Raw genomic sequence first — 16386 nt, 5'->3', positions numbered from 1 at the left:
TGATGGTATACCTAGAGAATCCTAAAAAATCATCTGAAAAACTACTAGAAACAATTAGCAATTTTAGCAGAATCACAGGATATAAAACAAACACACATAAATGCTCACCATTTCTATATATTACTGGAAAGATACAGCAGCAAGAGCTAGAAAGAGAAATCCAATTTAAAGTAACTTCAGAGAATATAAAATACTTGGGAATCTACCTGCCAAGGCAGACTCAGAAACTTGATGAAAACAATTACAAAACACTTCTCACACAAATAAAATCAGATTTAAATAACTGGGCAAATAACTTCTCATGGATAGACTGAGCTAATATAATAAAAATGACAATTCTAACTAAATTAAACTACTTATTTAGTGCCTTGCCAATCAAACTTCCAAAAAATTTCTTTAATGAACTAGAAAAAAATTGTAACTAAATTCATATAGAGGAAAAATAAGTCAAGAACACCAAGGAATTTAATGAAAAAAAGTGCAAAAGAAGGTGACTTAGTTTTAGTAGAACTAAAATTTGTTATAAAGTATCAATTGTTAAAACTGTCTGGTACTGGCTAAGAAACAGAGTAGTGGATTAGTGGAATAGACTAGGTGCAAAAGAGAAAGCAGGAAATGGTTATAGTAATCTGCTGTTTGATAAACCCAAAGAACCCAGCTTCTGGAATAAAAACTCGCTCTTCGATACACACTATTGGGAAAATTGAAAGTTAGTATGGCAGAAACTTGGATTAGACCAACATCTCCCACTCTATACCAAGATAAAATCAAAAGGGTACAGAATTTAGACATAAAAGACAATATTATAAGCAAAGTAGGAGATCAAGGAATAGTTTACCTGTCAGATCTATAACCAATAGATAGAGAACATCATTAAAAACAAATTAGATAATTTTGATTACATTAAATTAAAAAGCTTTTTGCACAAACAAAACTGTAACTAGGATCAAAAGAAATGTAGTAAATTGGGAAACAATTTTTACAACCAATATTTTTGATAAAGGACTCATTTCTAAAATATATAGAGAACTGAGTCAAATTTAGAAAAAAAAAGCCATTCCCCAACTGAAAAATAGTCAAAGGATATGCAAAGGCAATTTACAGATGAGGAAATCAAAGTGATCCATAGTCATATGAAAAATTGCTGTAAATCATTCCTTATTAGAGAAATGCAAATTGATAACCTCACACCTCTCAGATTGGCTAATATGACCAGAAAGGACAATGATCAATGTTGTAAGGGATGTGGGAAATCTGGGACACTAATACATTGTTGGTGGAGCTGTGCTCCAGCAATATCACTACTGGGTATATACCCTGAAGAGATCATGAAAGAGGATGAAAACATCACTTGCACAAAAATATTCATAGCAGTTCTGTTTGTGGTAGAAAAGAATTGAATGAATGTTCATCAATGAGCAATGGCTGAACAAATTGAGATAAATGTATGTTATAGAACACTATTGTTCTATTAGAAACCAGGAGCGATGGGATTTCAGAGAAGCCTGGAAAAACTTATATGAATTGATGTTGAGTAAGATGAGCAGAACCAGAAGAACCTTGTACGATTTACTAGCAACATGGGGGTGATGATCAACCTTAATGGACTTGCTTATTTCATTAGTGCAATAATCAGGGACAACTTTGGGGTATCTGTAATGGAGAATGCCATCTGTATCCAGAGAAAGAACTGTGGAGTTTAAACAAAGACCAAAGATTATTACTTCAATTTTTTAAAAAAGTTGTCTTATGTACTACATAATTTTGCTCTCTCTAATATTTATTTTTTTCCTCAAGGATATGATTTTTCTCTCAATACATTCAATTTTGATCAATGTATAGCATGGAAAAAATGTAAAGATTATCAAACTGTCTTCTGTGGGGGGGTGTGGGGAGAGGGAAGGGAAATGATAAGTAGAAATCAGTATTTATATAAGTAGAAAACAAATAAAATATATTAAAAAAGAATTTGAAAATAATTCCTTTCAATAATTAACTGATGAAAAGACAAACCTAACAATTGTAACACTAAATGTAAACAGAGTTAATTCTCCAATAAAATGGAGTCAGAAATTTACAAAAAAAAAACCCAGAGAAATACAGAATCTACATTTAATCCAGAAAGATTTAAATTCAAAGTGAAAGGAAAGGAGGTTAGCTCTGGCTTCTGCCACTTCTGGAAGGAAGGTGTTGGTTGTTCCTGTTGCAGCTTTTTGCTGGAATATTGAGTGTTGAGTTCTTTCAAGATATCAGGAACAGGTTTGGGACTTGGGAGCTTTTAGTGTTCCCAAAGTGGCTTTCTCCAGGATGAAATTTTATTGTTGTACTTCTCTTGTTTGAGCTCTGCAAATTCCTCACCTAGATTTGGGACTCAGTAAGAATAGACTGCAACTGTACCATGTCCCTATCAGCTAGTTGGAAAACAGCTGGTTCAGAAAGAATTGTAAGTCCCTTTTGGTGTGGGATTTACTTTGGTTACTCTTCTGAAGGTTGGGTGAGATGTTAGGAGTAGGATCTGCTCTGACCTTGGGTCTGAGCAAGTACCACTGTTGTGGCTGGCTTTGAATTTTCTCCTTTCCCAATGCACCTCTCAGGGCCTCCTTCCTGGGAACAACAACGCTTTAATTCAGCCTGAATCTGTGACCTGGAACTTGGTTGTGGGTGACAAAATTGCCAGTTTACATCGGTTCCAGTTTCAGTAACCCTGCATTAGTCTAGTTGTGGTTCAGATACATTTAGAATCTCTTTCTGCCCTGCTATATAGCCTCTCTCTTGGGGACCCTTTCCCCAGTGTCTGCAGACCTCCCTGTCTATTTGCCTATGATAAAGTGGAATGGACAAAGGACTTTGGATTTTTCCATCAGGATTTAGTCTGGTGCATGTTAAAGATCTGTTTAGAGAAGTTCATGGAAGACTGCATTGCTTCTTATGACTCACCATCTTTGCTCTACCTCCTACCTTTTTACTTTGAATTTAAATCTTTCTGGATTAAATGTAGTTTCTGTATTTCTGTGCTTTTAAAAGATTTTCTTTTGTAAATTTCTGACTTTATTTTATTGGAGAATTAATTCTATTTACATTTAGTGTTCCAGTTGGTAGGTTTGTATTTTCTTCAGTTCTTCTATTGAAAGGAATTATATGCTTTTTCTTAATTTTTTTTGTTAACTCCAATTTAGCAACCTAACTGCTAAATTAGTAGTAAATTGTTTTGTTAGTGGATTTGGTGGTTTCAATTAATTAGAGTTTCCTTTTAGCAAAAACATTATGATTTAAACCAAATGGTGACCTGAGAGTTCTCACATTTTGTTAGCAACTTTTTTTATCTTAATTTAGAAAGATTGGATCTTAGGTTTAGAGCCAAGAGACATTAAAGGTTAATTAGTTCAAGCACTTTATTTTACATATGAGACAATTGAGGCTTAGCTAGATTACATAACTTGTTTAAGATCTTATTATAAGATTCTAAGCCAAAGGGGCAGGATTTAATTTAGGAGCCCTGACTCAAATTCTGCACTACATATTTTGCACTTCTTAAAATGACTCTTACTAAATTGTTTTGAATACTTATCTTTTAGGGTGGGAAGTTTATTTCTTTAAATACTTTCTTAAAATGAATTTTTTTGAAGATTGCTTGATATCTTTCATTTTTTAAAAATTTATTTATTTATTTTCATTGATATGCACACATATGTTTTTAAGTTACAAAATTTCCTTCTACTGTCCCTTCCCAACCCCCTCCCCTCAGCGGTGAACAGAAAGGTCAGCATTGTACATGTATATTTTGATAAACATGTTTACAGATTAGTAATTTTTGGTATGAGGAATTAGGATTAAGAGAAAGAGATACATAAGAGATAATCTTTATAAAGTGTTCATCAGATTCTGAAAGGTTGGCTTTTTTTGTGAGTTTTGTTTTGTTTTTTTTCCTCTGGATGGGGATAGTATAGTCCATAGCCAGTCTAATGCAGTTGTTCTAGCTCAATGGACTGCTGAGAAGAGCTGCCATCAAGGTTGTTCATCTCAGTGTTGTTATGTACATTGTTCTTTACTTCCTTTGCTCAGCATCAGATCCCATAAGTCATTCCATGCTTTTCTAGAATCAGACCATTTATGATTTCTTATAGAACAATAGCATTCCATAATATTCATGTACCATAACTTGTTTAGTCATTCCCCAATTAATGGACATCCCTCAATTTCCAATTATTTTCCACTTCAAAAAGAGCTACTATGAATATTTTGGAACATGTAGGACTTTTCCCTTTTCCTAAAATTTCTTCTGGATATAGACCTAGAATTGGAACTGCTGGGTCAAAGGGTATGAACAGTTTTATTGTTCTTTGGGTATGCTTCCATATTCCTCTCCAGAAAGGCTGGATCTGTTCACAACTCCACCAGCAATTCATCAATGTCCCAATCCTCCCATAACCTCTCCAACATTGATCAGCTTCCCTTTTTCTCATCTTGGCTAATCTGATAGGTGTGATATGATACCTCATTGTTGTTTCAATTTGCATTTCTTTAATCAATAACGATTTGGAGCATTTTTTTCATATGACTATGTATGACTTTAATCTCTTCATTTGAAAAATCTGTTCCCATCCTTTGACCATTTATCAGTTGGGGAATGACTTGTGACCTTATAAACTTAATGTAATTCTCTATATATTTTAGAAATGAGACCTTTATCAGAATTCCTAGTTGTGAAGGTTGTTTCCCAGCTTTCTGCTTTCCTTCTAATTTTGGCAGCACTGATTTTATTAGTGCAAAAACTTTTTAATTTGATATAGTCAAAATCATTTATTTTGCAGTTTAGAATGTGCTCTAATTCTTGTTTGGGCATGAATTTATCCCCCCCTTTCCATGGATCAGATAGAGTATCTCTTGGTCTATTAATTTATCTATGGTATTGATCTTTATGTCTAAATCCTGTACCCATTTTGAAATTATTTTGGTATAGGATGTGAGATGTGGATCTATGCCTAGTTTTTGCCATACTATTTTCCAGTTTTCCCCCAAATTTTTGTCAAATAATGAGTTCTTATCCCAGAAGCTGATGTCTTTGGGTTCAAATAGTAGATTGCTGTTGTCATTTACTGTGACTTCTTTAGAACCTATCCTAATCCATTGATCCATTACTCTGTTTCTTAACCAGTACCAGGCAGTTTTGATGATGTCCACTCTACAGAATAATTTTAGATTTGGTAGAGCTAGGTCACCTTCCTTTACTTTTTTTTCATCAGTTCCCTTGCTATTCTTGCCCTTTTATTGCTCCAGATGAATTTTGTTACTACTTTTTCTAGCTCAGTTAAAGTAGTTGTTTGGTAGTTTGATTGGTATGGCACTGAATAAGTAATTTAATTTGAATAGAATTGTCATTTTTATCATATTAACTCATTCTAACCATGAGCATTTGACATTTTCCCAATTATTTTGACTGACTTTATTTGGGTGAGAAGTGCTTTATAATTGTGTTCATACAGTTTCAGAGTTTGTCTTGGGAGGTAGATTCTCAAGTATTTAATATTGTCTATAGTTATTTTAAATGGAATTTCTCTTTCTATCTCTTGCTCTAGGTTTTTGCTGTTCATATATAGAAATGCTGATGATTTATGTGGGCTTATTTTATATCCTGCTACTATGCTGAATTTGTAAATTGTTTCAAGGAGTTTTTTAGATGATTTTCTCAGGTTCTCTAGATATACCATCATATCATCTGGAAAGAATGAAAGTTTTGCTTCCTTGTTGCCAATTCTGATTCCTTCAATTTCTTTTTCTTCTCTTTTTGCAACTGCTAGCATTTCTATTTCTAGTATACTATATTGAACAGTAATGGTCATAATGGGCATCCCTGTTTCACCCCTGATTTTATTGGAAATGCTCTGAGTTTATTCCCATTACATATAATATTTGTTGATTGTTTTAGATAGACACTATATATTATTTTAAGGAAATCTCTATTCCTAAACTTTCTAGTGTTTTTTAATAGAAATAGATGTTGCATTTTATCAAAGACTTTTTCAGCTTCTCTTGAGATAATCATAGGATTTCTGTTGGTTTTGCTATTGATGCCTTTAATTATGTTGAATGTTTTCCTAATGTTGAACCATCCCTATCTACCTGGTATAAATTCTACCTGATCATGGTGTATTATCCTAGTAATAACTTACTGTAGTCTCATTGCTAAAATTTTATTCAAGATTTTTGCATCATTATTCATTAATGAGATTGGTCTATAATTTTCTTTGTCTGTTTTTTGGTTCTTCTTGGTTTAGGTATCAGCACAATGTTGGTATCATAAAAGGAGTGTGACAGAACTCTCTTCTCTCCTATTTTTAAAAATAGTTTATGTAGGGGGGTGGCTAGGTGGCACAGTGGATAGAGCACCAGCCCTGGAGTTAGGAGTACCTGAGTTCAAATCTGGCCTCAGACACTTAATAATTACCTAGCTGTGTGGCCATGGGCAAGTCACTTAACCCCATTTGCCTTGCAAAAAAATAGTTTATGTAGAATAGGAATTAATTGTTTAAATGTTAATGTTTGATAGAATTCATTTGTAAATCCATCTGGACCTGAAGACTTTTTCTTTCTTTTTTTTTGAATTATAAAGATTTTATTTATTTTGAGTTTTATAATTTTCCCCCTAATCTTAATTCCCTCCCCTACCCCCCACAGAAGAATTTGCCAGTCTTTGCATTGTTTTCATGGTATACATTGATCCAAATTGAATGTGATGAGAGAGAAATCATATCCTTGAGGAAGAAACATAAAGTATAAGAGATAGCAAGATCAGGCAAGAAGATATCAGTCCCCCCCCCCCCCCCAATTAAAGGTAATAGTCTTTGGTCTTTGTTTAAACTTCACAGTTCTTTCTCTGGATACAGATGGTATTCCCCATTGCAGTCAGCCCCAAATTGTCCCTGATTGTTGCACTGAAGGAATGAATGAGTCCATCAATGTTGTTCATTGCCCCCATGTTGCTGTTAGGGTGTACAATGTTTTTCTGGTTCTGTTCATCTTGCTCAGCATCAATTCATGCAAATCCCTCCAGGCTTTTTCTTGGGATGGGATGGGGTGGGATCTGTAGGGTGAATGTCAGAGTAGAGGCTTCATTTATCTTTGGTAGGGAAAAGCTCTGGGAGCATATGAGCCTCATGTCCACCATTTTGGTTCTCTTAAAATGAATTTATCTCTCTGTAACCTTTCCATTCTTTTTGCTTCTCAAATGTCCATCTTTTGTTTTCATACAGAATACTAAATTTTTCTGGATAGATAATTCTGGGTTCAGGGACATTTGTAAATATTTTATCCAAAATTTCCTATTATCAAAGCTGCTCCTTAAAGTTCACTTTGAGTCCAATAATATTTCCCTTTAGGATTATTGAATGTTAAATTCTTTTTTTTGTTGGGGTCCTGTACATTTTTTTTTCTAGTTGTGTTTTATTGGTTACTTTTGACTAATTCTGGAAATTTTTTTTACACACCTTTCTTAAATATAGTGCTTCAATTCTCTTGCTTTCCTAAATTTTCTGTGATATAAGTTATAATTTGTCCTCCAGAGATTTCATTTGAGTTTTCTTGTTTTCCAATAATTTGGATAGTTCAGTTTATGAGTCTGTGTTTCCAATTGTACTGAATTTTGTATATTTTGTGTGATAATAAGTCTGATTTGGGCTTTTCCTATGACTTTTTTTGAGTTTTTCCTCTTTTTTGATCATTTTCTTCCTTATTTCTTTCCAATATTTTTTAAAAGAATATTTCAATGATAGATTTTGTTCCTCCTATGATTTTCACCTTTTTTGATTTCTTCTTTTATTTGGTTTGTGATTTAATTAAGATTTTAAGTTATTATAAATTCTTTCTAAGGTTTTATTTATCTATTTGAGAAAAATCTTGTTGTCTCTCAAATATGGTTTCTTCTACCTGTTTTGCTTCTGGTATATTATATAATTCAGTTACTCTATAGCTCTTAAAATTGCCTTACCACTTTCCTTTGATTATCTAAAATTTTGACTGATTATTTTTTGGTGTATTTTCATAGACCTTTCCTCTCTTCTCTTCTTTCCCTTATTTTTTCATATAGTAAGGATCCTAGGTTCTTTATATGTCTTTTTTTTCTATTATCTTAACTGCCAAGCCAAACTTGGTAATCTAATGGGTTGGTACTTGACATGAATATCCACATAAGTATGAAATAAGGTAAAAATGTGTTGGGGAAAAGGAAAAAAACCAAAAAGGACTTTGGTAACATTTGGGAAGGAGACATTATTTTATTTGAAGAGAAGAACATGGATTTCTTCATGGAGGGGTGGTAGCTGGAACTCAAAGATTGAGAAGATTTTTAGTAGTCATTGCTGAGTAGGAAAACATAATTATAGAGATAAATTATATATGAAAGATTTGGAGACAAGAATCACAGAGTTGAGCATTCCAGGATTCATTCAGCCCATTCACCTACTTTTTTTTAGGTTTTTGCAAGGCAATGGGGTTAAGTGGCTTGCCCAAGGCCACACAGCTAGGTAATTATTAAGTCTCTGAGACTGGACTTGAACCCAGGTACTCCTGACTCCAGGGCCAGTGCCACCTAGCTGCCCCACTCACCTACTTTCAATCAGGATGACATCTCAATCTCACTGTGCTGTGTGAGAAGCAAATTACTATTCATGATTTAAATTCCTTCTCATTCAGAGTAAATAAAGTCTTTAAATCATTTTTCAATTGGTTATTTAGCAAATTAGGTCCTAGGAAATGGCATCATTGCATTTTGTCCAAAATTTATGACTTAGCCTTCTTTAGCTGACATTTTATTGTTACTATTAAGAATAGAGGAAGAGGGATAACCAATATGCTAATGTTGCTAATAACAATAAATTCTGTCATAATATTTTTAGGTCTGTTATTTCTTTCCACTTCAATCCTGTGACATATGATGTTTGTGGGAACATATATTTGGCATTCATAGATACCTAATACAGAAGAGAAAATGGAGCTCTGTTGAAAGAAAACAGGTGGATACTCCTTTATGACCTTTGAACCTAGTATAAATTGGGAACTTTTATGAATACTTTTAATCAAGCTCAGCTACACAAAATTCAATCTTTAATCTTTTTTCCATGAAATCTCTGTCCATATAATGGTTACATTTGGTGGTTCACTTATTAGGTCATCCAAGGAAATAATATTATTACCAGTGCTGCCTGGGATTTTGTGGTTCAAATCCCCAAATGCAACAGTTAGGATCTTTTATCAAGAGGATGATTTCCACTTAATAATAATAATACTTTATTCTCAATAAGAAATACTTTTCTTGATCACACTTAATAAAATAATAAATAATTATTTATTTCATGGGTATTTGTAAGTATATGGACTTTTGGGTAAATTTGTAGTTCAACACAAACACATAAACTTATAAACCATGATCCTCATAAATTGGGCACTAAACTTCTTAATACAAACTTTCAAGATGCAGACAAAGAAATAGTCTTTCTTGATAGACGGAGATTAAATTACAAATCAGCACCTCTTCTGTGCCCCACTGGGTCGGTTTATTTGACGTGAGGTCACTCATTCTCTAAGCAAGCTTGGCAGAAACAGAGAGAACCACATGGCTTCTGGTCTTGCTGTGAGTGTAGGGAGCTAGAAATATAAAGGGGAAGAGCTTTGACTGAGGCACTATTCTTCCTGTCAGGAAAAAAAAGAGAGCTAAGATGAGAGAACAATATTGTTTCTACCCGAGAACCCTCAGAAAAAGGAGGATTGTGAATTCTGACCTTGTCTGTAAAAAAGACTGGGAATTATAATTGATATTTATATAAACCATTAAGGGTTACAAAGTTTCTTCTTACAACACAAAAAAGAACATGTTGAACTGGATAGTCTTGCACAGCTTGGAGTCAGAAAGAAGACTTCCCCTGACTATAGTTTGATTCTGGGCAAGTCACTTAAGTGACTAAGCCTGTAGGAAGTTCCTTAGCACTAGGTTGTTGCTTCTACTGGTCAAAAGGCCATTTCTCTATATAGCACTGTGAGGCAGGTGATACAAATGTTAATATCATTTTTATATATGGGGAAACTGAGGTGCAGAAAGATTGCTAAGATCATACAGTTAACAAATATAGAATATAAACCCAGGTTCTTTGACCCTTAAAACTATTTTCATATAGGCATTTCCACTCTACTTTCCAAGTAGAAGTTTTGGCTCTATCTTGTCTATAGCCTTTCTGATACTGAAAAGTCTATTCAAGCCACGTGGCCTCTCCTCTTGATAGTTCTCTTCAGCCTGCTCCCTTAAGGTTAGGATTAATACCAAAATAAAATGGGCATGTCCATAGACATACCTATGTAATCTTTTGTGAGATCCTCTTTATCCCTTGTTTGATCATAAACTCTCTACTCATCCATAGGTCCAAAAGTTAACTTCTTCCTTACTCTTCCAATTTGTTTATGAAATGTCTAAGTCATGTCAACAGTAAGCATTTATTAATCATCTACAACATGCCAGACATCTATAAAGAAAGGTAGAAACAGTTCCTGCTCTTAAGGAAAAAGCAATCTAATGAGGAACCCAATGTACAAACAACCACATATATCCAACTCTGCTATATACAAGATAAATTAGAAATAATATCAGAGGAAATCCACTGGTTATCTATTTAAAGCTTATCTTAGTGTGTGGTGTAAGGTATTGGTCTATACCTAAGTTCTGCCAGACTGCTTTCTAGTTTTCTCAGCATTTGTTATCAGACGGTGAATCTTTACCCAAGTGGTTGGGGTCTTTTAGTTTAGCAAAGACTAAGTTTCTATCTTCCTTTTATTCTGTACATTTATACTTTCTTCATCATTCTTAGTGAGGGACCTCTCTCTTTTATAATGAGTACCATATAATTTTGATGATTATTGCTTTGCAGAATAGCAAAATTATATCTTCCGAAAACTAGTCCAGTCTAGATCATTAGGTGTGCTATCTGCTTGTAAGGGGTATTTCCATTTTAATTTGTTAAAATTCAACTCTCGGGGCAGCTAGGTGGTGCAGTGGACAGAGCACCAGCCCTGGAGTCAGGAGTACCTGGGTTCAAATCCAGTCTCAGACACTTAATAATTAGCTAGCTGTGTGGCCTTGGGCAAGCCACTTAACCTCATCGCCTTGCAAAAACCTAAAAAAAAATAAATAAAATTCAACTCTCTTAAAAATAGCCTTAATTCAGTCTCATAAGTGGTTCATTACTACTCTCATTCTAACTCTATTCTGACTATGATTCAGGCTTTCTCTTATGCTTTACTTGCTTTTACATTCTTGGGGGGGGAAGAGAAAAATTCGTATTTTTTTCCCCCCAAGTAGCTTTAAGAAAATGCCAATGCATATTTATCATATTAGGAGTCTTTTAAGAGTGAGAGATCACCTGTCTTAATTTGGTTGTTATCAATATTTGTTAATAGAATTGTCAATGTCTTTTTAAGAGTTTTTTTCCCCCAGAAGAAAAGATGAGAAAAATCTGCCAATGCCTATTTAGTCACACATTTATCTTACAGGGGTACCACCTCAAGGGTAGTTAGGTGGTGCAGTGGATAGAGCACTGACCTTGGATTCAGGAGGAAAGGAGTTCAAATGCAGCCTCAGATACTTGTCACTTACTAGTTGGGTGATCTTGGACAAATCACTTAACCCTGATTGCCCTTCATACAGGGCCATCTCCAGTTGTCCATCCAGGGCCATCTCCAGAGCCATATCTGACCACTGGACTCAGATGGCTTTGGAAGAGAAAGTGAGACTGCTGACAGCACAATATCCCTCTTCACTCAAATCCAATTCATGTGCTTGTCAAGGTATCACCTCCCTGATGTCATGGTCTTCTTCGAGAATGAAGGACAAACATTATTATTAGGGGTATCCCAACAAAAATCCTATCATTTGATGAGTCATGGAAGAAAATTCCCTATCAAAAGTGAAAATAGAAATAGGAAGTTCAGAGGCAGGAGCCTATTAGATTGTAAGCTCTGTGAGGGCAGACAGAATCTTTTTCTTCTTTTTTCTCTTCTAGAAAACTGAGCATAGGGTCTAACACATAAAAAAGGTACTTGAATGAATGAATTTATGACCTTGGGGAAGTCACTTAACCTCTCTGGGCTTCAATGAACTTATCTCTAACATGGGAGTATTTATTCTTTCACTACCTATTTCACAGAATTTTTGGGATGAAAACACTTCCTATATGTTATAATGTTTAGAAAAATCAGTTATTTATAAATTCCTTCTTGAGTACTCACAATTCTTCTTTTTAGCAATCCTTTCTATAATCTTACTAACAATCATTGTCATAGACTAGAGGTCATGATTTTCTTCTCCTTTTGAAAAATTCAAATATATTCCCTATTCTAGCTCTTTGTCACTTCTTCCATTCATCCATTCATCCCATTTTTTTAAAAAGGCAGTAAATAGTTCAGCAAGCCCTTTTAGTTCCTTGCTTGGCTTAAGCAATATTGCTTCTCAAGGAAGTGCCCCAGCTAGTTGGTGGCAGAACTGATATCTAAACCCAGGTGTCTTCACTTCTGGTTTGTGATCTTTCTACTAGAATATTTTTTGACTTGGTTGCTAAAATATCATTCTTGAGAGCCTCCCATATCTGTCTGCAGCCAAATTGTTCTGGTCTCAAGTCCTTTGACCTTTCCAGGTTCTGAAACCTCTACCCACTCCCCTGTATTTTCCTGTGTATGATTATATCCATCTCAGCATAGAAATAGAAAAAGTAATTTGCAAAATTGTGCCTGGCCTTTATGTTCCCCCATGAAGTGGAGACTCTTCTGGGAGTTTTATGATTACCTTTGGCTTTTGGAGTGTCTCTAATTTGTAAAAAAAATGTGGTTAGTCATGAGGTGAGCAATGTGGATTAGCCTGCTTCCTATTAAAGGGGGAAGTTTATTTCACTTAGGCCTAACTAGTTGCATTGTCCCATAACTATGGAGCAGTGTGGTATGAAGCATAGATTGCTTTTATCCCTACCTATTAAAACCAGAAAGTGGCTGCCAATTTTCTTGTTGCCTAATACTCTGGGGAGAAGCTTTGCAACCAGACACCATGAAACAGTGTGAAACAGTTATCACCTTTGCCAGCCCTGCTCCTTCCCTGCAGCCTTTGAGTTAGCTAATAGTCCAGACCTAGGTGGGTTGTTAAGCCTAGTCAACTCGCTGCTGGTGGGGAGGGTCCTGCATTCAAGAAGTACAGGTGGGACTCTGACACTAGATCAAGGTCTAGGGCCCAGAAATCTTTGCAGTCAGGAGGGAGGCTTTAGTTACTTATTTGGGAGTGACTTCCAAGGTCTGTGCTAAGGTTCAGAAGTATGACTGAGTGGTGGCTGAGATCTTGAGAAGAAGCTGTTTTCTCTTTGCTGAGCTCAGTGATTTCCAAGAGTTAAATCCCACCCCACCCCCACTTTTCTGTACTTCCTTCCCACCTCAGGACTGTGAACAGACCATTGTGTGATTGCTGGTATGTGAATATTTATATTTCTAGCATCAGCTTTTTATTTCTAACAGATCTCAAATTCTACGGCAAACCTTCTCAGAAACCAACAAGGATCTTGTTTCAGACACCGTGGCATTCTGCATTCAACTCTATTGGCAGATTTACTGGGGCATTGACTGCCCCTGGGCAGGCCAAGGGGGGGAAGATTCTTGCCCTTGCTGCTGCTTCTGCAGCAGGAACTGTTGAGAGCAGCAGCCTGTTAAATACTCCACCTGTTAACACCAGTAGGTGCATCTTTGCTGCCTTTTGGGGTATGTGTGTGGGATGGTGAAACTTAGTCTAAATTGAGTTAGCCTTAATCAGGCAGATTTTTATTGATTAGAAACAGGTAAAACTGTGATTAGAAGGGATATATCTATAGAAGAGAACACTTCTGTAACTGCTACTTTTGAATGGGTATAGGGAGTCAAATATTTTGCTACTAAATAAAAAGTGATGATTTTAAGGGTCCTAAAGTCTCATAGAGGAAAAAAAATAGGAAAGAAGATAATCTATATACACATTCACATACTCTCACCTAGATGCTTCTAGCTCACACACATCTATGCTATTCTAATTATTCATTGACTATAAAGGAGAAGGAAGGATGTCTTTTATAGTGATTGGATGATGATATGTCCATATTGGTCCAAATAGAGAATATATTTTTTCCTCTGGCATTCTAGGTGGTACATAAAATGTGACTGTGATTTACAACAAGTCACTTCTCTCTGGCTTCAGCTCATCTGCAAACTGAAGGGTGGGACTAGGTCTCTTTCTGGTCCAACAAAAGATCTAAAAATTTCTTTTAATCCTTAGGCCATGAGAGATATGTTTCAAAGAATAATAATGAAAGTGATGAAGACCAAGGGAGTAATTATAAAAATAAGGGGAGTAACTTGATTTGAATTGAAATTTTAAAAAAATTCCCTTTTGTAGTAAAAAATATGCAATAATTTTGTATAATTATTTTAATTGTGTACATATATTCACACATATATAGGTATAAAGGGCATCTCCAAAGTCTTAGTCCAGTTTTACACTAAGAATTTTGCACTAGTATAAAATTCGTTTAAGACTTTTAGGACACCCTATATAAATGTGTGCCTGTGTGTGTGTGTGTGTAGATAGGTGGCATAGACATTTACTAGCTATGTGATCCTGGTCAAGTTGCTTAATCCCATTTGCCTCACTTCCCTGATCTGTAAAATGAATTGGAGAAAGAAATGGCAAACCACTCCAGAGTACAGTTGCCCAGAAAACTCCAAGTATGGTCATGAAGAGTCGAACAAGACTTAAAAAGTGACTAAACAACACACACACACACACACACACACACACACACATATATATTTGTGTGTATATATGTATACCTAAAATAATTACATAAAATTATTATGTAGAATTATGTGTTTACACTATTAAAGCTTAAAACTGCACTAAAACTTTTGGAGCACCCTATATGTATGTATAAATATATATATATATAAATATAAGTTTACAAAAGATGTCAGTAGTGAAAATGATTCATTTAAGAGAAAATTCTTTTCCAATGAAATTATGTGTGTAACTGAGTTTTCCTTTCAAAGAACCTCATATTATGGTATATTTTATACTTGAATCATTATATATGAAAATAATTATCTTATTTGATTAACGCAACCTTTGTGAGTAAATAGGGAATGAAAATTATCATAATTTTATGTATATGGAAACTGTCTTTCTTTGACGTAAATAACTTCTTTATGGTCACATATGGTCAGAGTCAGGTTATTACTTAACTTCTGTCTACTTCAGTTTCCCCAACTATAAATTGAGAATAATAGCACCTACCTTTCAGAGTTTAAAATTTTTTTTTGGAAGGCAAAAGGGTTAAGTGACTTGCCCAAGGCCACACAGCTAGGTAATTATTAAGTGTCTGAGGCTGGATTTGAACTCAGGTCCTCCTGACTCCCGGGCTGGTGCTTTATCCACTGCAACACTTAGTGCCACCCCCTTCAGAGTTTTTAGTGAGGATCAAATGAGGTAATATTTGTAAAGTTGATTAGCACAGTGCCTACTATTTTTTAGGTGCTATATTTGTTTCCCTTCCTTTCTTTTTGTGTCTTCTGATATGCTTCTGCCTATTCTATTCCACATACACATGACATATTCATAAAAAGATAAAAATACAAGGTTGCCAGCATATCCTAAATTCTAAATTGGGGATAAGTGTAGGGGTATGCTAGAGCCCCCTTGTACTAGAAAAGTTGAATTAAATTTTCAGTGTGTCTTTAAACATTGGAAGCTGTAAGTCAGGTCTTGATCTATTTATTGATTGTATAGACTTAAGAAAATAATGGAGAAAAGATTAATGCAGATGGAACCTAAACATATATTCTTCCTGGAAAGTCAATTGTTAAAAACAATGCTAGCACGTCTCTGATTCAAAGTACTGGTTTTTTATTTTTAAATTTGAATTTATGGGAGAGCAGGAGAGAGTGTGGGAGGGAAGAGAGAGAAAAAGGGAGAGAGGGAGCGAAAATGAAAAGGAGATAGAGAGGGAGGGAAGAGGGGAGAGAGAAAGAGATGAAAAAAGTAGGGAAAGAGAAAGGGAAGGGGGGAGGGAAAGAGGGAGGGAGAGGGGCAGGTCCCTTATGGATGGAGTGAGGGGAAAGGAGCTGCGTCTTAAATGAGTTCTTGAAGAAAGATGAGTTCGTTAGAGTGTTGTGGTCAGGTGGAACAGTTCAGCAAAGTACAAGGAGAACATGATTACTATGTTAGAGGAATTGTGAAAACAGTTTGGAGTTTGGGGGTTGAATTTTGGGAAGTAAAACACAATGATGATGGATAGATGTGCAGTTTGAGGCCAGAAGGTGGAAGACCTTGAATGCCAGGTTAAAGAT

Source organism: Macrotis lagotis, chromosome 8 (assembly GCF_037893015.1).
Source record: "Macrotis lagotis isolate mMagLag1 chromosome 8, bilby.v1.9.chrom.fasta, whole genome shotgun sequence".
In the NCBI taxonomy this organism is placed as follows: Eukaryota; Metazoa; Chordata; class Mammalia; order Peramelemorphia; family Peramelidae; genus Macrotis; species Macrotis lagotis.
The sequence above is the reverse complement of the archived record's forward strand: the minus strand, read 5'-3'. Positions refer to the sequence as shown.